This window comes from Bombus pascuorum, chromosome 11 (assembly GCF_905332965.1).
Source record: "Bombus pascuorum chromosome 11, iyBomPasc1.1, whole genome shotgun sequence".
Taxonomy (NCBI): Eukaryota; Metazoa; Arthropoda; class Insecta; order Hymenoptera; family Apidae; genus Bombus; species Bombus pascuorum.
The window spans coordinates 9,993,463-10,014,055 of record NC_083498.1 but is presented as its reverse complement, the minus strand read 5'-3'; the positions used below and the strand labels follow the sequence as shown (position 1 = coordinate 10,014,055).

General features: G+C 41.2%; 2 long non-coding RNA genes across 2 annotated transcripts in view; one reads left to right on the top strand and one right to left on the bottom strand.

Moving 5' to 3' along the window:
- LOC132911862 (uncharacterized) overlaps window positions 1–1,250 on the bottom strand; it is a 102,672-nt gene extending 101,422 nt beyond the window's left edge. The window contains exon 1 of the long non-coding RNA XR_009659093.1: window positions 1,092–1,250. This is a non-coding gene — a long non-coding RNA (uncharacterized LOC132911862). The remainder of the gene's footprint in view (window positions 1–1,091) is intronic.
- Window positions 1,251–1,326: 76 nt separating this feature from the next.
- Window positions 1,327–20,593, top strand: part of LOC132911863 (uncharacterized) — a 45,112-nt gene continuing 25,845 nt past the window's right edge. Inside the window, exon 1 of the long non-coding RNA XR_009659094.1 lies at window positions 1,327–1,836. This is a non-coding gene — a long non-coding RNA (uncharacterized LOC132911863). The remainder of the gene's footprint in view (window positions 1,837–20,593) is intronic.

Below are 20,593 nucleotides of genomic sequence, written 5' to 3'. Positions count from 1 at the left end.
TCACAATTTCCATTGGAAATGATACAGATCTAATTACAGATTGCTCGAAGAAATCCAAGCTAAGAGGATACTTTCAGAGATTTTACGATGTTGGCTCAGCGTTTCTCTCGGCTTCCCGTAAAATTAAATCCATAGATTTGAGGTGGCTGGTTTTGCTGCTTCGCGATCTTTACATGAACTATATATATCGAGCCGAATGCCGACACGTCGAATATCTCAATATCGAACGAAAGGATCGCAGTTTCTTTTGCCGATCGTAAAGAAGCAGATTAAAGGCGGGCCTCTACCGCGATCATCGTAATAAATGTTATCCCTAGTCGAAATGGCTACCTTTATTCCAGATTTTACGGGTATATATATCGTTAGGTTCAATTCATATTTGAATGACAATGAGCACATCGCGCCATCAAACTCAACTTCAGAAGTCCTCTACATTCTATGTAGACAATCAAGAGGTTGAAAGTGATATGGTGTTTGACAAAATTCGAAGTACCATAATTTGTCTAATCTATTAGCCAGGAAAACAAGTTAACTTGTCAATTTTTTAAATTTTTAAATTCATCTTTTGAAGCCATTATTTATATCATTTCTTAAGATGTAAATGTAAATGTAATGTAATTTATCTTTAAGAAATTAAATTACAGAAAGAAATTACACGAAACAAAATCAATCAAACAGAAATTAATCTATATTAATCAAAGAAGTCGGGGAAAATAAAAAATAAATACCAAAGATTTTACTGACGCTACTATAAATTAAAACACTAGATAGAACCGGATACGAATAAAACATATCATCTGTCAGTATCTATGAGAATTATGTATAAAGTTAAATTTTAATAGAATTGTTCCGCTTAAATTCAATGGAAAAAGTCTTCCCTATTTGTTTTACTAAATTCCATTCTTTTTCCATGTCGAAGAGTTCTGACGTATTTATGAAACAAACTCGTTATATGTTCTGCGAAAATTGTTTTATACCACGATCGATTGAAGTTTATGCAAGTATTATATGCAATATGGCGACTAAGGTGCTTCGAAAGAACGCTCAAATATTAAACTCCAAAATGTTTAAATATTAAACTCTTGACTTACCACATTCAACAATTACGAATAGCAAGCTCCTGGTAATCTCACAAAAAAATCCTTTATATTCTTGCAACATTAATGGGAACACTAAAAGCCACGGTATAATCGAGCGTAGAACTACACGATATGCGTATCACAAATCAAACTGGTAAACAGTGCTGCGCGCGCATCATCGACCGGAATATCGATCGCAGAGCCGTTTCGTGTTAATTCTTACAACTATCGAAATGAAACGCTACTGCGAATGCGCCGTTTGTACGTTGTGTCATAAACATGGATCCCTTGCGTCAATTGTATAACTTGTGTTACATTACTAATTGTATAACGAAGCAATCGAATTGCTTGTTTTTGATGTAATCGTGTGTAAATTTTAAGACATCGATTAATTTACCGTGGAAAGTGTAAGTTGGAGAAATCAAAGTAACCGCGAAAGTGTGTTACTGAATCGAGTGGTTCGAGAAAATACATGTTCGAAGTTGTGCGAGCATAATCAGGTTAGCTGATCAACCGATGCTTAGTGGCTGATATGTATTCACTGGGATAATTCATTGTCAAGCAATTGGTGTGTGCAATAAGCGTCCACAGCATCGGAGTTTGTCAAAGTCCGAAATACGGAAATCCAGTCAGATCGATGGATGGTTCGCGAAAGTCAGGTTGGATGGCGAATCTTCTCGATGATGGAACGACGTCGTGACAAATATTTTGGATGGAATAACGTACTGTCGACTTCAGTTTTGCTTGACGAGCCGAGGTAAGCGAACGAGAATGTATTACAAAATGCTATTATTTATCTTGTCCTTGTGAAATATCATTGTTTTCAACTATTTTATACTTTAAAGTCAATGACGTATATTTCGTTGTTTTCCTTTTAGTAACCGACGTAGTATTTTCTGTGATAAGCTTATTTTATGTTTCACTCGTAACAAAGATATTTCGGGGACATCAAAGACAAACGAAAACCGTTTGTAGATCGTTGCACGTTGGATTATAATAAATTCCTCGCACGTGCTATTGCCAGCGTTATTTGGTAAAGCGAAGCTAAAGGAACTCCCTTCGATAAATATTACAGCACGTATACTCGCAAATTTGATGGAAACTACGCGCTTGCTGGTAAAACAAACATGTCAGGGTTAACGGTTATATGATAGTTGAAAGCGTGCTATTAATCGTAATGCCATCTCCATTAAACGTATCGCGAATTTAATTCGCCAAGTAGAATGACGTATGTACTTAGTACTGTAAATTTTTACTATGTTTCCTTAATGGACACTACATTTAGATATTCCGACACTACACATTTACAAGATATCTTTTCATTTTAATTAGAAAATTCCATTTGTTATATTAAAAATCTTTACAGTCACGTTTCAACATCCGCTAGACTGAGAATAGGATCTTATACTACTCTTGAGATCCAAATATCGACCGTTTGATAGAAGGACAACCAATTACAATTCATCCATGGAATAGAATCAAACTTTAAGGAAACTCATCCCCTGATAATGTAGCTAGTTTGCTTGTTAATCGCGCCCCAAATTGCACAAAACAGATCATTATACACGAATCAGTCAGTGTTCCCTTTCTTCCTCTATCCGGTAGATAGTTCATCTTCTAATCCATCCACTCCGGAATTCCAGTTTCATTTAAGAGGATAGCAGTTTCCATCCATTCTTCACCGATTACTAGCTCGACTGCTTCTCAAGGAGAGGGTGAATTAAGCTTGAAAGATGACATTGGGACGCTCGTCGGATATTTTCCTTTACGATCAAATTCCACGAATTCGTCGGCGGTTCAGCAGCCTGCGCATGGTCTTATCGCTGTTTATGACATCGAACATAACGTTTCGAAGGAGGAGCAATCTCTGTCCAAGACTTACTACGCTCGATACATTAAAGGGAACTTTACGATCAGGCTGAGTTCCCCGCCAAGATTGATTGAAAATGCCCGACTCGAAATACGAAACCATCTCAGGCTAAGTTGATTTTCGTTAGTCGAACCTCTATCCTTTCCACCCAGTGTACTTAGGGCCTCTGGGAAGATTGGTCGGGCTCAAAATCAGTCGGAAAATCAGCTTTTAATCGAACCGTTTTATCGCGCGTTCGTTTCGATGTACGAGAGCTAACCCGGGCTACGCCCTCGAAGCAAAATCGAGTAGTACGTAGTTAAATCTGACAGCGACTGATGAACGAGTCGAGCCCGAACCGGTGTTAGATAATCTTTGTAACGTTAACGATCGCTATAACTGTAACAAGCTGGATCGACGAAAAACCCGATTCCGCTTCGATTTCAATCCACTTTTCCAATTTATCTTCTCTCTTCCTCTCTCGCCTGTTTTCTCTCGGCTTATCGTTCATTTTCCATCTCCTCTCATTTTCTCGCTGATATATGCAACGACAGGAACCTTCTTGCAACAGAACGTTTTCCTCGTTTTCATATCGCTGCATCTTTCTTAAATACCCGATAATATCATCTTTCTATGAACATAAAGTATTCCGAGAAAATTGGATGAAAACACTGTTATTCCGTTATACGATGAATGGATCGGGGTAAATATCGGACTGGGGAATGTTCGTGGTGTCTCCGAAGATTTAATTAATCAGTGGATGCAATTTTTGTAAGTCCATAAAGGGAAAGACGAGAAGCGATAAAGATTATAGGCATCTTTGCATTTAAATTCCCTCCCCCTTTCCTTAGAATTGACGACACAGGATCCCCACAGGGTTAAAGCTCAAATGGAATCACGATAATTTATGGTCGAGGTCAAACTTGATCGGTTAACCAGAAACGCACAGGTCAAACGACGAATCTCGTTGAAGAAGCAGGGACCTCCTAGAATTTATCTTTTACGCTGAATGCTTCAACTTCGGGACCGCATGATTTAGAACAGATATATATGTATATTCGCGATTTCGAAAAATTACCTTGGGACAGCTTCATCCATGAATCATGTAGGGGAATTTAATGAAACGTAAATTCGTTCTCGTTTGATCGTTCAATCTAATCTTCTTTTATGGAAATTTCTCGCCCTTTTCGCCAAACCGTCAATTTTAGAAATGTTACCAAGGAGCCATTAGTACGTAAGTTGGTTGAAGAAATGGACACTGAGAACTAATTGTTCCTCCTTGGAATCTCTGTCTGGTTCAACCTGTTTCTTTCTATCATTTGTACGAAGCCGAAAACCTTTACCTCTAACGCGAAAGCAAGCCAAGGGAGCTTATACAGAGAATTTTATTTAAAATGAGAAATGAAGGTTCTTCCCGTTTCCCACTGAGAACAATACTTTCACAGGAAAAAATTCTGTTTTTCTATCCACGAGATCGATGTTTTTCGAAGTGTTTCACTCTTGCTGTTCATCTTTGTCAGGGTGTAGCGCAAGAAAACGAAAAACAGGAAGCAGAATGAATGGAACGGAAATTCACGTAGATCGATATCCCATGGAATCACACGTTTCTTACTTTTAATTCAACTATCAAATTTAACTGCTGTACGTCTATCGATAGACCATCGAGCGACTAAATTGCTAAAATTTATCACTTAAGAGACTTGGAAAGTTTCCAATGGATCTCCGATCTTTCTACACGCCCTTCCATAAACATACGCAAGAAAGCTTCGCGATAACTCCGACGTAATATCATCCGCAAAGAAGAAGAAATATCTGGCCGATAAAACGATAAAACGTGGTCTCGCTGAAAACTGTATAAAGTACGAAAAACTCGTCGAAAGCAACTCCCAAATTGTAGAACGGTGCATGGAATCGCTACAGGCTGTGTAAGTTAGAAACGTAGCTTATTCGTTGTTCAAAATTAAGGTGGTAGTCGCGTCGACTACCATATGCTCGCGTTCGTTGGTCTTATTACGTTGGAACCGAAATAGCGAATATAGCGATGTCGGCGCGACTTTATTGCGCAAAAGAAGCCTCGAAGTTCCGGGTTTTCCCTGGAGATAACTCGGTTGCACCGCTACTACATCGGGATTACAATGTTTTACGCTTCGCGGAGCCATTTCTATTCCGGCAACTGCGCGGAACGGTGTATTAGCCGGTCGTTGTGACGTTTATTCGGGTCGTAGGGAAGCTTCTTAATACGCGCTAGCTCTTGCCACACCGGCCACGCTTTTAATAGCATTCGCCTGGCCAGGACTTGCCCCTTGTCGTTGCGTGTTCGAGACAGAACTTCGGTCGGCTTTAGCCTCTTCGACTGGTCGTGTACAAAGCAACGATGCTTGAATACCCTCGGGGAACGGACGAGAATTCCGAATAGACGGTAGACAGACCCGATTACGAGCTTCTTGTTGTCTAATTCCGCGAGCAATCACAAAGTACTAGCTCCGCCGGATTTATGAAAGTTTCATTAAAGAAAGCGCAGCTGCGTGAAAGAATATCGAGCGACCAGGCATTGTCGAGGCCTGTTTCCGTCTGCACGAAGAGGTGTCTTGATTATGGGAAAAATGTCTCGTGCCTTTTCGATGCTGTCGTGCTTTATCATCACAGCTGAGAGTTTCAAAATCGCTTTATTTAGTATCGACAAAGACTTATTCTTCGTTTGCTTGAAATTATCGTGAGATTACTTTGCCTGCAGGACACACAACGAGGCACAACGAGGGATAATAAGGAAAAGACGTTCAATTCGGTGGTCTTCTTTTTATACTTGTTTATTATTTAAATCTGGTATTCGGTATCCTCGTTACGTTATATTTCGCGAAGTATTGTTCTCTCAGTTTTATCGCCAGGTAAAAGTTTCGCATCGGCTCGTCCATTCTTGATTCATGAACGACGGAGAAAAATTCCATTGAAATTTAACGCATTCAGTCTTAACGGGTAACGTTCTTCTAACAGCGAATTGTGTAACATTACAAAAAATATTGGAAATTCGTTCTGAGGCGAGGCAGCAACCGAATCTCATGGCCGATATCCATGTAGAAAGAAAAAAAAATCGCCCCACATACGTTCGAGTTTTGCAGAAAATGGAAATTCTCGGTGCTTTTTATCTCGAATAGTTTTTGCATATCTCGTTCTCCCATATTCTCGTTCGTATCCTTTGTACATAATCATCAATTTCCCAGTTGAATTGATGGATAGACCACGACATCTTTTATAAAAGCTATCGACCCAAAAACAGCGAAGAAGAATTATGACCCTGGCCCTCGAACGTTCTACCCGCAACAATAGCGTTGGCTTGACTGGTGTTTAAAAATCCTCGAAGAAATAAACAACGCATCACAAATTAACTTCACCTGGCTGCCCCTTCGTTTTTGCGGCAACTTTTTAGCGTATCAAACGTTCTTCCGCGAATCCTATTTCTCAATTTTCGTCTGTCAGAAGCAGACCAGTTCGTTCAATTACCCGCTGCAATTTGATAAGAACAAGTAACCTTCCATCCCGGCAATATTCGTTTCTTTACCTCTCTCGCAAACAGAAAACTTTATTGCTTAGCTTGACGTAATACTACTCGTCGACAGATGGATGGATCGCTTATTGGTCTTGTTGCTGTATCTAGAAAAGACGCTGGAGAAATGTGATTTTACAAAGAGATTATTTCGCGTGTTACGGACTTTTGTGTTCCACATAACGTAACTTTCTATCTGGTCTTCCGAATTCATCGGTGTTTCTCTCCTTATCGGCACACCATCGTTTCCAGCCGACCACGTTCGATCCGCATCCACTTCGCTCGCAATCTTGCCTGCGCCTTCAGGAACCACGGAGAAATTCGAGTCACGTGAACGAATACTCGCACGAGTGCTTCTTCGTACAAAGGGTAGAACAAGAACGTAAACATAATTTGCAATTAGCTAATTTTGCTGCTCCGATCGGCCGTAACATCGGCGGGGCAATTGCCGGTCCTTTCAAAACAACCGTTTAACCGAGAATGTTATCGATCCCGCCGTTTGCATTTTAACATGGAATCTGTTTCAGCCGGGGTTCGTTTGTAGTTCTCGTTAAAGTAATTCAAAGGGGAGACCCGTTTATCGTGGCTCCAACTTAGAAACGCAGGGATCCGAGTTCGAAACTCTTTAACAAACGCGATTATGATACCGCGTTATTCCCAGTTTGTCGATTGTTTCGCGCGTCTTAAAGTGGCAAATAAAGTTCCGTTAACAAATTGTGTAAATCGCGTTGCCGATATGAAATGCAGGCTGAATGGGACTGGCAAGGGCGACGCGAGGACAGATGCTAAAGTTTTCCGTTGCTTCGTCGCGGCACGTCCATGTTCCCATTAAATATTTCTTTGTCAGATACGGGCGAAACTTCCTGTGGGAGGGTCGGAATATTTCATCACTATTCTCTCGTTGCCAGGCACAACTGCAACTCGTAATTATAATCTCGAAACCCGATCCTTATTTCAATATTCCCACACGTAGGCATGCCTTTCTCAAAATTCATTTCATCTTACACCAGTGGCACAAGGAGCAATTACTTTCGTAATATTATGCGAGATTACGTTGTTTAATCTGACGAAACGGCGAAAGTGTCTAAGCAACAACGCCGTTTTAATAGCGCCTCTTTTATACATCAAACGCAAGTAGAAGCAGACCGCTCTAGTCAGACGTCGGGCCAGAATCAACTTGCTACAATACTTATGTACGATGTGAGACTATACGAAGGTTTCAGACAATGGCAACATAGAAAGGATAAAATTTTGGAAGAATAGACAGGACAAAGGTAGCTTACGTGACGAGTTCTCGTCAGCAAACGACGTTAATAATTGAACGGTTTGAGGAAACAGTTTTTCGTGTATCTGGTACTTTCGCCACTCGAACGAAGTTACAGTCGTGTCTGCATGTATCACAAGTTTCCACACGAGAAGAAAATTGTTCCAAGCTTGCAAGATACATGCCTGCTTTATTTGACCCATTCAGGAAATGTATACATTTAATTTAACTGCGTACACCTCCATTCTAGGATATAAATTATGTTTTCAAGTACACCAGTAATAACGTTTATCATTGTGCAGCTTCTAAGGTACAAACATATTTCTATTCATTTGTACGCGCGACAAGTGCGGCATATTGATGTGTCGCGGCCGTAAAAGTTGGAAACGAATTACGAAACGGAGTAAAAGAGGATGAAACGTTGAACTTAATGAGGTGAATTTATGCTCGGCAGTAATCGGTTTACAGAAAAATATTTAACCGCGATGATACTTCCATCGGTGCTCGGATATTCGTTAATAGACAGTTTTTTGGCCTACACTACGTTTTAATACACGAACGCACTTTAAACTGGATTTTTCCTGAAAGCCTAAAAGATTCAGTATTTACGTTTTATTATCCGTTTCTCAACCAGAGTTTCTTTAGAGATTTCACGTAGCAAGGATCGGCTTTCCGATTCCTTTGGTTAAATAATAGAAGCTTGCAGAGAGAGCCTACTTTTCGCGAGATTCTTTGCGAATTTGTAATACGGCGACTCTGTAAATTCTGTCGGTCGAGAGAGAAACGTTCGGACCCGGAGTTGGGTAATTGACGATATTTCGCCACGGCCCTACGTGTTTCCATTACGATATAAAAGCGAAATTGAAACAAGAACGTCAGCGAAGCCGATCAATAATCGAGATAATTCCCGGGCGAAGTGAAAGCTAGAAATCTCTCTGTTCGATCAACTTTTCTAGGAACCAGTTAAACGTTTCACGAATGATTTCGAACGATGGGGTAGAAATACCTGGAACGAACGAATGGACCGTCGTGAATAATACTATCTCTCCTTTGTTAAATCCAATTGCAAATCGCTTGCGCATAATGACCTCTCTGGCAAAGGCGATGTCGTGGCGGCGGTCTATCGATTAGCATCGGTTTACAGTCACCATTAGATTCGATTATGCAGTTCTACGGACGAGTTGCAGCCATTGGCAGCAGCAGGAGCAACTGCTGACTGAAACGCTTCACCGCGTCGCGTCGCGTCGCGCCGTCTCGTCGATATGTAACCGATCTGTCCTTCTAATTAGCCGACACCGCAATGCCAACCATTCGATGTATGCTAATGCTCTCTCGTCCACGTGTGGCCCACTTTTCTCTTCTATGGCCTATTTCGCACTCTCGCAAATTTCTCTTCGTCCCGCAAATAGCCTTTCAATACGTCTGATCCGCATCTGGCCTGCGCGTTGCGTCAATTGTGGCTGCCTGATGATCGAACGACTAGCGATTCTTTACCTCGCCGGTTGTATTACTCGTACACAGACGTGGGTTGAATAATGCCAAGAGTATAGAGATTCCTTTTAAACTCGAGTCGTTCAACGACGCGGAACTTAACCCACGAGATTTCGGCAATGGTTGAGCCAATGGGGATCGAGAGCTTTTAACCCTCAAACGTTCTCCGTATTCCTCCGGTTCACTTTGCGTACCTTAACTACGTCGAACCTTTTCCATGGTTAGAACCGTGTATGGACCCTCGTGGCTTAGATCGACCGAAATTCCCGGGTAAATGGCACGGTCTTACCCTGATAGCGTTTTACTGTTTCATCCCCCGACGAATGGATCGTTACTCGGTGATAGGCTGACAAACACCGAAATGACACAATGAGCTCGCCATCGTGATGACGTTCATCCGAATGAACGACTGTCTTCCTCTAAGTATGCTGTGACCGTTGATGTATCGAATGGACCGCTCGTAAACAACAACGATCCTGTCAGAGGGAGCGAAAGTATCATTCGATAGGGTGGAATCGCGTTAAGGCAAAGATGTTGTTTGAGAGTTACAGGGAATGTCACTTACTATAATTAGATCTCACTCTTGGCTCATAAGTACTAGGGTACTTATACGCTTCGTAGAAACTTTAATAATTGACGTAGACCGAGAAACAATTAATTCGTTAGTATTTCCTACTTGAATACTCATTACGATATCGAAAATACGTGATCTCGAGCAAGTTCTTACCAATTTCCAAGCAATTCGTTAGGTTTATCTCGTTTCTCTTTAAAGACCACTTGCGCTTTATTTGAGGAAACTCACTGATATTCAAGTATCGTTCGTTGAAAGTGCGTAAACGAAGCCGCGAGCCTCGAAGAAACGCGTCGAACGTATCGAGGCAAGGGAATATGGACAAATTTGCAAACAACGAGTCCGCACGTGTGTTATATTAAACAGAAGCGACGTATATTTACAGAAGGTACGAACGACGAGCTTTTGATTTATCCGCAACCAGTTAAAAGCGACGAATGGAACACGGCCCACTTTGCCCGCAGTCTATATCGGCTGCCGTCGATTTCATCATGTGCGTTTCATTGTAAAATCCCCCTTGGAAACACGTCAAACCGGCAGAATTCTCAGTTCTTGTGGATAGAGTCAAGGAGAGAAAGGTCGACACATGCTCTTGGAAGGCGATCGATCGTCGGTCAGAGAATGGTGAATAGAGGAGGCGTACGCGTCGAAAGGATGAGTCGAGAGATACCAGGACGCACCCTCGGGATCGGCTTTGGATGAAATACATTGACCAGCTTTTGTTCCCGTTTAGCTATCGTTCCTTGATAAAACACGCTCGCGGTGAGTACCACAGATACACGAGCGAGTTCGTGTGTTTCTCTGCGAATTAATGTTACCTCTTGGGCTGAAGATTGCGAGCGAGTTAAAAAAACTTTTCACGTGTTTCGCTTCTTTCCGATCGATTAAACTTTTAATCTGCATCAGACGTAATTGCGACGAGATGAATAGAAAAGTGATATGCAAATTGACAAAACAACGACTTTTTCTGTCTAATTATATTTGAAGATCACAAGAGAAAGAATATAACGAGCAGTTTCAATATCGTTGTACAAAAGAGTGCAGGTGTGATAAAAAAAATCAACAGAAATGAATTTTTATATCTTTTCCGTGTGTTCTTCAATTATGGTCGTCATAAAGAAGATTTAGTACTTCGTTACACTTTTTCTCAACTGCTAGCCAGCTAATAATTAAAGAACGTACAGGAGAGAATTTGTGAGAGATTTTTTTCTTTCGTGTTCGCCTTAAATTTATCCGTCCGAGCATTGGCATGCAATTAAGGGTCATTGTATATATTAGGAGAAGCAGCGGTTATAATGGACGAAGTCGCTAGAGTTCATAGCAAAGGGTCGGCCGTAAATCTGGCAGCAAACAAGCGATGTGTAAGGTATGCAAATCCTTAATAGGAAGTACTCGTGGCAGGCTGAGGGTTGAATAACATTCCAACCCCACGAAGGTGGAAAAACATTCTCCTTCGTACGACTGGACATTTGAATACATAAAAACGAATAATTTTACTTTAATCCTGAAACTCGCTGTTCTCTCAAGTTCCTGTCTGTATTTACGTTGTCTTTAAGTTACACCGGACTGGAAATGTAGCATAGAAGAGATCCAGGCGGATATAGCGCTTAAATAAATCCTCACTGTGACAGTCGGTTAAGTCGTAAAATAAGGTTAGTAAAATGAGATAGGTTTGAGTCAGCCAAGAAAGAGAGAGAAAGAAACGGAGAGAGAGTTTTAACATCTTAAAGTTCAATCGTAAATTGTCTACAGAATAATCAGACTTGTATATGAACCTCTCAGAAACCAAACTAAGTTTCAGAAAATTAAGACGCAACGTATACTACAATAGCAGAGAGTGTCTTAATATAACAACAAGAATTGAAAAAGTGTTATCTCTGGCAAGAAAAATCTTCTGGTCAGGGCTAAGGAAAACTCGTAATAGTCAATTTTCAAACGTAGGTCGGCCAAAAATTATTTTGAACCGAATTGAACAAGGAAAATTTCTTAGTTTGAACTAAATATCCAACCGACTCAAATAGTTCTATCTTACCCCAAAGTATATTTTTTGCGGGAGGAACGAACAGGATGGGAAAGTATTTATTCCAAATGATTTATCTCATCGAGGCAATGTAATTGATCTTCGGACAAGATAAACAAGACGATGTCAAATGGTAGCGATATGTTTGAGGGAAGAAGATATCAGTCCATCTCTCGATGGAAGGTAAATGTTTAAATGTCCGCAAGAGCGGACATCGTCGATTGAAATCGATCATTAAATAATGCAGGTGCTCCGTGTTTATCACGATTCAAATTACTTCCGCACGAACTAAATATCCATAATTGAGAGAACGCTAAATATCGGGTTGCAAATACCGATTTGCGAGTTGAGTTTAAAAGTAATTAATAAATTTGGAACGTACCAAGGATGAAACATTCGAGAGCACTTTCAACAAGATTTCCTTGAACAAGACCAGTAGCGTCGTTAATTAATTTTCACCGATCCTACTTAGTCAGTCAGTCGATAATTAAAATTTTATCGTTTTTCCGTTTTCCTCTTTCCTTTGTGATACCATGAGTTTGCAATTGTTTTTTAAAAGGGAGAAGATCGTTACTCGAAGACGATCTGTCTATTCATTCGCAACTTCCATCGACAACTAATTCATGAAGGAGGTAAGAGCCAGGTAAACATTTTGGATGCGTGGTGAACATAATTGGTCGAACCTCGATTAGCGTCGGAACAGCTCACGCTGATTAATAGCACGCTCTCGCTGATGGTGAGGCTAACTTGGGCGGTGTCTCCTCCATCACCAGATCGTTGCTGCTGTAATTTGTAGTTTTAAAAGTTATGGTTATCCAACGGGTGCGATGGTCTGAGAAAATTGCTGCTGCCCTTAATTCGAAGGTTCGAGATCGTTATGCCCGGATTTATGATCTTCGCGCAACTTCTTTTTACCAAAATATCGAAACACCCAGACGACTGTAATTTCCTTGAGAAATTGTTATAAATTCGTGAAACAAACGATCCTCGTAAAGATATGGAACGAGGAAAACTTCCTTTCTTCCTGTTCCCATTTTCAGAGAAGAAAAATTTGGCTTTTCGGATGCTACGTTAAATTACTGAGGCAGCCGGCGACAGTGAACGACTGTATTACTGGGGGCAAGCCACAGAATTAGGTAAAAGTTGAGTGTACGTGATACCACGTACCGGCCGGCGCAAAAGGTTTCCCTGAAAAAATGTTTCCGTCGCGTGACTTCCGGTTGCATACTTCGTACCGGACATTTGTATTTTCTGTCAAAATTCCAGCTTGAAAATACCGGTGCCCCTCGTTACTTGTCCATTTTCAACTTTCTACCGCTACATTTTCTCGACGAAATTACGACAAGAACGCATACGCCGGCCATGATATCTCCTTTTCATGGCGGTGAATAATTGATGGGCGGGTTAAGGAGGTCGTGGAAACGTTTCATGAAAGAGGAAATATACTCGTTATTACTCTCCGTTTCAATTACACTAGTGTTTTTCACAATACAACAAACTCCGCTCGAAGGATCTCGTTGTTAGCGCATAAAAAACGTAAAAAATAGCAACCGCAAAAACGCTCCATGCGTGTCTACCTATGTCCAAGTTTATGATGCGTTCCACATTTTTCCTACGAATGTGAGGTATTTGTTTTTTTGTAGGTGTTATTGTTGCATATCCTACCGTTGTTTTCTTTATTCTTTTTCAATGGCTGACACTGTCAACCACAAAGAGAAAAGAAACAAAAAAGGAGAGTTTTCGCATTTTGAAAAATTGCAGTTCATCGTCGTGACCAATCGTGAATAAAATCAGTTAATTCGGTTTGATTAATTTCAACGTTTCCATTTGACCGATTGTATTAAATTTCCTATTAGAGAAATTACTCGGCAACTAATCGGCACGTGTTTGTTTCTAATTTCGTTTGCATCTAGTCGCGCGTCGTTTTTATTCGACACGCGTCGATCCTGTCGAAGGAAAATATTCGTTATTCGATATTTCGAGGGAAAACGATTCGCGCTGCTGTGACCCGGGGCATAAAAGCGCCGAAGCGAACGAGTACGAGGATTAACTTTTTGGATATTAACTCTCGGTTTACAGGCATTGTGCATTAGTCAACGATGTATTGAAAGTTGTGCTTGCGTTTCGATTTCCTCTCTGGCATCCACGAATTTCCGATTATTATAATGCGTGCAAGTTTACCTCTGGCAACGCTTATTGGCGAACGTATGAAAGAAACAAACCGCAAAGCTTTTACGAGTTACGTATAAAATACGAAAAAGGGAGAGTATTACGTTTTTAATGTTTCCTTCTTTTCATTTAATCGACACGAAACTCGTTGAGAGTTAGCGCAACGTTTAAACAGTTATCTCCCTTTTGAAGCCAGCATGGACGTAGGGCAAAGTATTTGCAGAGTGACGTTTACAAGAGTAACGAAAAGGATGGTAAAAGAGAAGTGTACGCGACACAAGGACATTAATTAATTGTTCAATCGCGACACAAACGTTCTGCGACGTACATTGTCCCGGCGAAAAGTCCCTCGGTGAGGAAAGTGCAAATAACTCTTGCAATTTCACAAAGCCTTTTCTCTGGCCACGGATAAGCGACTGGAATAGAGACAGCGAAGGGAGAATGTAGACGGGGAGAAATAGAGAAAGAAGAGGGAAACGAGCGTGGAATCGCGCGAAAAAGCGTAGAGCTGTCCTGCACAGTTCGCTCGTTAAGGGACTCCGAGCCAAAATGGATCCGGTAAAGCAACAAGCGAGGCACGTATCCTGGTCTCATCGTCGTACACAGAGATACACCGCCAATAAAATAATGAGAGAATGGCTAAATTCAATTCTCCGAAACCCACTCGTTCCAATCCACTTCGCGTCCCCGGACGCCTCCAATAACATTTGCAACGACGATCCTTATATTTCTCTCGATGGAAACGTGTATTGCATACACGCTGGCCGTGTTTCTCTGCCGAACAATTCTTTCAATTCGAGAATAAAGAAAAGAGGAAACAGAGGAGACGAGTCTCGCCCCATCTCGTTTCGAGGGACGAGACGATTTGCGGCTTGGGAAATGAAACGAGATTATTCTTTTTCTGTCCGTGCCACTGAAACGATACGTCGAACCTTTTCAACTATAATCAAGAGGGAACAATCAAGGAAGAAAAATCAACGTCTGTGACGTTAATAAACTTTAAGACCAAACTGCTACACGCTATAACCTGTTTCCTCCGCGTCATTTAGCCATGTATAAGATACGGAGGAGGATTTGTATAGCGTTGGACAGGTCTGAGCAGAAGAGAAACGTATTGAAGCAGAAACAAGCAGACGATGCATAAATAAAAATCCCTTTCGCTCGAACCGACGGGGTAGAAGCGCAACGGGGATAAATAAGGAGGGCCCAAGGACGGAGGCGTTGAATTAGTGGAGTGAAAGATTGTCGGGATGCCCTTTCTGTGACACGATGCACGGTTGACACTTTCCTTTGCTGCATCTCGATGACTCGAGAGGCATTTCCTATTTGACAGCTATCTCCTTGTGTACAAAGCACACCCACGCTACTTTGCGAAAGTATTTTTCAGTTTCGTATAAATATTCATGAAACCTTGGAATTCAAATCCCACGTTAATTAAAGCCCAGTCTATGATGTCTTGGAAATTTACAGATCATTCTTTGAAACATTTATTCTCTTTTTTGGTAATCCTTTTTCTTCTTCTTATATCATTGTCTTGCTCTTTTTATGGCTATTTACTTTATTTTTCTTGTCTGAAATTATTTTTATCATGAAAACTTATTTCTTTTTTTTTTTTCTAATTAAATTTAAGCGATGAGTGCACATTTCTCAGTAAATGCCCTTTAAAATATATTCAAGTTTTTACTCGTCTTTCAGCATTTAAGTTTAATTCTTCTTTCGATCAATTTTATGTCGCTTATAATTACATTTGCAACGATATCGTATCACACTAGACGTTTTCCATTGTGAACAACAATTAATCGCGACACGATTTTCGACGCTCGCTGTTGGTCGGTCAATGATAAATTCCGCGAGACGCGACATAAATTTTCTAACATCTGTGTATGCGCGTTAGCTCGTAATTAGTACGCCGATCGAATTAATTGGCCGCCGATATCGCGTATCCCGCCGCGAACTATGCCCGGAACTACACGCGCCATCGTAATCGATACCATAGCACGAATTGCTTTTCTAGCCGGTTGGAAACTGATTCTAGAGATCAGGCGGCGCGCGTGCTGCTTAATTTCGCCGATTAAGCAGCCCGGCCGAGAAATTCAATTTTGTTTGAATAACATACGATTGAATCAGAGCTAGCTGGGCGGACCGAAGCACGTACGTGTATATACGCGAAGCAAAATTCGTGTTACGACCCAAGCGATTTTGCTCCGTGAACGTGATAACCCGTACGGTTCGGTGTCCATGAAGCGCAGATAAACGAGGAGTCTCCGTTGCAGATTAGTCTTGGTCTCGATTCGTCGAAAAGGGCTCGAACACAGGGGTAGGTAGAAGAGACAGGGGAGCACAGGTTATGAATCTCTAATCCGGCGTACATTTGGTTTACGTAGGAGCAACTGCATGCAATTTCGTACGATCCGCACCTATACACGCCCACGCATGAGAACAGGTGTACGGGACACAACGACGAATCACGGGTTCGTACGAACAACCCTGCCACTGATGCCTCGAACACCGTCTATCTACAGAGAAATTATTGTCCACTTTAGATGGACGATGTTTCGAGTTAAGTCATGACAATAGTTACGCATTTAGCCTCGAGCTAACGTGCCTCCGTACCATGTCAGAGCCAGGTCCGATTGCCGCTACAAGCCAGGGATTACGAATGCTCCCAAGGATTCGTTTCCCTCCGCGTCCTACGAAACCTTGACTCGTCGTAAACCTGCTCGTTTTACCCTTTCACCCTTCATTTTCTTGCCTCTACACGTGGGACCATAACCGAACCGAATACCAGCTAGATTCGGTAAACCTCTTCATATTTGTCGATGCAACCGATGTACAGTGGAATGAGAGGAGAGAATCTGTTGCAGCACACGCCACACTGGTTAAGATGTAGCGTCAGATGTGTAACTTGTTTCTTGCTGTTTAAAACCGAGGCAAGAAGGGACGAGCCTTGTTTTCTAACGGCAACTTGTCGGTTTTAGTACTTGCTTCTTGTCTGGATTATCCTGGTTACTTCGGTTCATCTTCGGGCTGATAATGACCGATTAAAAACATAGAATATTCGAAGAAGAAATAGGTGCTTGCTTGGATCAAGAAGCCTAGAAAAACTATTTGGTGCATATGAAATTTCGTTTACCCAGAGTCAGAATTTGACGGTCTAGTGCTACTTATTAAATATTCTTCTATGGTCAATCATTAAAGACGAAGGAGCTCGTTAAAACGACATTACATATGCGCCAACCGAAGGCGATCAGAGACAAGAAAGCACCAGAGAAAACGGCTTATCGTCGTTGCGTGTAAAAGGCAACAAACGGTTAACAGCGGCTAAAAATTCGTGCGCGTGCAAAGGGAAATCAAACAGGGAAATCAAACAGGGGAATCAAACAGGGGAATCAAACAAGGATCTGATTTGCGTATGTAACAGCGTTGTCAACGACGAAGAGCGATAATTTTACGCGATCGCAGATCAGAATAGTCGGGGAGCTCGCTTCTCTTCTTCGTTTTGCCCTAGGTTCCATTTTTCTCGCTGGTGTTACTCTTTCCACCGACGTCCACGGAAATTGCATCGACTAACCGTTGAATCGAGCCCGCCGCACGCCACCTTAACCGCGATAAACTCACCCTTCGAGAAACGCCGCCAGAGAGAGAGAGAGAAAGAGGGACAGAGAGTGAGAGGGGTGGAGAGAGAGAGAGAAAGAGAGAGGGAGAGTTAGAAGAAAATCAGGAATCACGTTGACCTCCTTCGTCCGTTCTTTCTTCTACAATTGTATTTCCCAGAGTGTCGGCGCGTTGCTTCGTTTCCTCGTCAGCGGTCAGATTTATTTTTCGGAAACACGGATCATCTGCGGTACAACGAAGCATGCTGCTTCGATCCTCTGTTCGTTGATTTGTCCGTTCCTTGGCGAGATAGGAACATCCCGATGCATTTCAGAGGCTGAAGGAAAGATTGGTGTGATGGAATTTGGAAAAATCGTGTTGAAGATTTGAGATATAAATACGTTTCAAATAGGAGGATATATATATCCTACTGTATACACATATGTATATACACACATATATATGTACATTATTGGGCAAAAGCTAAAATCGCTATATACAGGGTGCGCCGTTAGAATCCGGACAAAAGAAGTTTTGTGCAGAAAGTTGTTTATTTAAGTCAATACACAAAAACACATGAAAATGTTGTTATATCTCATTTAAAGGGTCCTTGCTGAGAACTTTTATTCTATGTAACCACCCTCTGCCACTATGACCTGCTCTATTCTTGCTCTAAAGCGCGAGCACGCTGACTTCAACTGGTCGCGTTTAATTGTCGCGAATTCTGACTCGATAGCAGCTCGTAGGGAGTTGACGTTGGGGTGCCTGCATTTATTAGTTTGTCTCTCGATAACGCCCCACACGTAATAGTCCAATGGGTTTAGGTCGGGACTGTTAGGAGGCCAGAAATCTTTCGACCAAAACATGTCCACATTGTCAGAGAGCCAATTTTGAACAAGATGACTTGTGTGAGCAGGTGCGCCATCTTGTTGAAATAAATACGGCCTTCCAGAAGCCGTAATTTCCATCCACGGCTTTATTACTGTCTTCAGGACCTCCAAATAAACCTCCTTTGTGATTCTTTCGCCTTTTTGGAAGAAGTGCGGAGGCATGACGTCGCCCTCACTTGAGACAACGCTGAACTTTTCTCGCCGGAGAAGGAGAACCCTTCTCGAACCACTCTGAGGCTGCGTATCTCTTAGCAATGTCGTATACCGTCGATCTTGGGTAGCTAAAGAATTTTATAATTTCGACCGGCGTTCTCCCGGCGCGAAGACTTTCTATAATCGCCGCTCTTCTATCGTATTCCGGGTTTTGCTTAACGAGTTCTGTCATTTTGAGGTTATAGAAGACTTATTGACATATTTAACTAACTTCAGAGTCAATCAGCACAAACATCTGAATTCTAATATGGTGGGAACTACAAATTGAATTCTGTCCGAATTCTAACGGCGCACCCTGTATGTGTTTCATAGAATCTAGGAATTCAAAAAATATCGATTGAAACTTCTATTATTATAGAAAATTGTTTTATAAAAATCTATCGGAGTAAAGGAATTTATCAATCTGACAGGAATTTATATATCACTGGTATCTGCAATATTAATTTTAAATTAATGAGAATCAAATTAGGAAGAGATAGAGTTTAGATTTTAGTTAGAATTTAATCACTACGTGTATAGGAATCACTTAGGGTTCAATTAAACTAAGCTAGAACTCGATCAGTTATTGTATAGACCCTTGTACATGTATTCCAATGTATTGCAAACATTCCTCTAGTTATACTGCTCGATTACATTACAAACTCTTGGATACCTCCACTTCCAATATTAATTTATTATTGTTACCTAATGTATCATCACTTTACTTCGCAACAGATCGTAAGAAACTTATGATTCTCCTATATTTTCCAATAATTTTCTTCGAAGATCAAAACTTGTAATAATAATCTAGCAGAAAACTTTTTCCATACCAAAATTCCTTCGACGAGGTGGATTAAACATTATCGATATCCAATATCCTTATTCAAAGTTTAATTTTTCAACTACCACTGCACGTGCTTCAAGAATTATTAATTATGACGATACTAAGCAAGAATCCAATCTCTATCGTTTACATTCTACTCTCTGTTCCACAACATTTTACCAGTTTCTGAAACGTAGAACATTTTAATTACACTGCGAATATCTATACAAAATCATAGTTTTATAAAGATACCTGAAGAAATAATATCCGAACGGAAACTTATTTCGGCCTCTAAATAATACCATAAATACTTCATTTTTTTATATTTCGTGTATTTTCACATACTATATGTGTAAATTATTGCATCTATAAATTTCATATACACGCATAAACATCCACCGCTTAATTATAATAATAATGTTAATAATAAGCGTTATGCCGAAAAGCGAACGCCATTACGAAGCATTCCTCCCTCATTTACATTCACGAATCGATTTACCTTTCTTCCGACGTCAGCTCGTAATTTCTGGCGAACGTATCGTACGCAAGTTCGTTGATTAGTGCGCACGCGAGACATAGAAGCGACGATGCGGCGTTGCTGCGTCGCGAACTTTCCACAAACTGAGACCACGCGTCCGTGATCGAGGAAAGCTCGCGTGAACCCTACGTTGATTCGAGCAACAACCCCGCGAGAATTAATTGCCGCAGGACTTTCAACCGCCTCCAGGTCTCCCAGATGTGATTTCGTGCAGAACTAGGCACGATGTATCGTTTCGATCGAAAATATCGACGAACAGTCACGTACTGGGTACACTTGTGCTTGCTCAAACTTCCGCGGTAAGTAGGCGATTCGAAAATTAATTCGACAGGAAGCTACCGCGATTTAACCTTTAAGAGAATTGGCCAAGTTCCTCCGAGTTCGTCGGAGACGATAATTAATTTTATTATCTACTGTATACCGTACGAGTACGGAGTATTATCTATAGCGGCGCATGAGTCAACGAAAGATTTGAATCATATTATTGTGCCTTGGAATACCAACGTTGTTTTGGTTTGCTAGGTTCAAAGGTAAACGAACTTCGAACAAAATATTATCGCCGTGATTTGTAT